Genomic DNA, 1,992 nt, shown 5'->3' on the forward strand with positions numbered 1-1,992 from the left:
TATTCTTTCAAGCTTCCCGAAGGTGTTCCTATAAGAGTACTGATCAATAGCCACCGCTGGCAGAGGTTGCAAACCTAGAATCTATTAGCTTATTAATTTTCTCCCTTGTGTTGGAGATCTTTTGTGCTCTCATGTTTGTGTTTCTTTTTATTACATTTCTCCCTCCAGTCATTTTCAAAAACCTTTGCTCTTGAAATCAATAGTGTGGGAACATCCATTTAATATATTTGTTAGCACTTCTGCCTTTAAGTTCTGGTCAGTTCACTCTATTCCTGGACCAAGCACCCAACACCATGTGGCTGAACATGGGAACTGCATAAGAAGTGCATGCTTCTTGGGTGTTACCTCACCTACCTGCAACAATGTACCAGGCTGTTTCTTCATTGTAATGGGCAATTCGGAGGAGGATTTAAATGGTTGTTTCTGAATATAATACCCAACATGCTCTAGTGTTTCCAGTAGAAATGTGTGCTCCTCCTCCCCCTAAGTTTTAGAGGTCAATGTCTAAGATTCCCTACAAATGGGATCTCCCTTCATACCCTTTGCATAACTCCTGGAATGTGCTCCCAAACATCAGCCACAGAGTCATCATCAGTAATGGTACTGTATTGCATCACACATGAGCTTACTGAAGCTTTGAACAGGACTGCCTACACAAGTACATTTATTGATCATGTAAAGAACTTAGATAAAGAGCTTTGATTTTCTTAAATACTTGATGTGGTTTGGGGGGATCAAATGTAACCCTACACGCAGTGCTGTACACAGAATAGTCTAGTATATCCCACTGTAAAATGGTGTGTAAAGTGATGGCTCAAAATCAATCCCGGATGTAAGGCTTAATTCACTGACTGTCCAAATAATCACATGCGATGACAATCAGCGTGGAGAACTTTGGCAGCTGAAGTTCAGGATCAAAAGTATTCCACAGGTTGCACAAAACAATCTGCCATGGCTGTCAATAAGATAATAAATTCAATTAAAGAAGAGGAAGAGATCCATGACATTCGAACAGAGGTGGTGAGCACGAACTTTGAAGACGTATACTGATAGTGGTAATACAGTTTGGGAAGGTGGGGACCCTTGTGTCTGTGATCCCGAATGTCTAAACCAATTATGTGCGAAGGCCATGCTGAGCAAAAAGTGCTTCTTGGCAAGGATTGACCCCTTACACACATCTGCACCAAGAATCAGGTGACATTTGCATCACAGGAATCAGGAAATAACCCAGTTTTACTAGCCGTGGCCTTATAGGAGCAGAATGCGAATGTGGTGATGGCTGTGAAGGTGGTCTTGCAATGATGAAAAGTCTGGTGAGGTTTTCTATTTCTATGGAGCGCCGAGAGCTTTAGAACCGGACCACCAGTTAAAGACTGCCTAGTCCGGAATTTCCTTCAAGAAGTGCAGTGGGAGGCTAGCATGCCGCTCGATGGCAGCCTTGGGCACTGCACTGCAGAAGTTTCCTCTCGGGATTACTGACAATTTTTGCACTGAATTTAAAACATTTGTCTACTACATTGTTTTTGTTTACCACTATAGTTAGAGATGGCATGCTGTGCTATTATTATTATTAACTCCTATTTTGATTTCTGATGGCTGTGGGCATTCAAGTATGAGTCAAGTCTTGAAGGGGAACATTAGGGGGAGTGGGTAAAGTAACTGTGCACAATTCCATTTACATTGCACCAAAGCAGCGTTCATTTAGCTGCTATTTGGTTTAAAAACAAATATTTGGAATAAAGCTACCGCTAGGATTTTGCCTCAAAAATCTATATCCAGAAGGTAGAGTGTGATCATCCACCCCATGTTGTTATGTTGAAGGACACTTTTGAAGTGCATAAGTATATTGAGGGTTTGTTAGAGCAGCAGTTTTCTTGTGACAGAAGGCAATTTGTAGTCCAGAGCTCTTGCCCTCTGTTCAACAAGGACTTTCCCTATGACCTTGGGTAAGTGACCTGCTTCACTGTGTGTAGTGAACAGCAACCATGTTAG

The 1,992-nt window shown here is 41.8% G+C and overlaps 1 pseudogene; it reads left to right on the forward strand.

Moving 5' to 3' along the window:
- The first annotated feature begins 886 nt into the window (after nucleotides 1-886).
- LOC146867711 (proteasome assembly chaperone 3 pseudogene) lies at nucleotides 887-1,317 on the forward strand (annotated as a pseudogene).
- The last annotated feature ends 675 nt before the right edge of the window (nucleotides 1,318-1,992 follow it).

Source organism: Triturus cristatus, chromosome 1_2 (assembly GCF_964204655.1).
Source record: "Triturus cristatus chromosome 1_2, aTriCri1.1, whole genome shotgun sequence".
Lineage (NCBI taxonomy): Eukaryota > Metazoa > Chordata > Amphibia > Caudata > Salamandridae > Triturus > Triturus cristatus.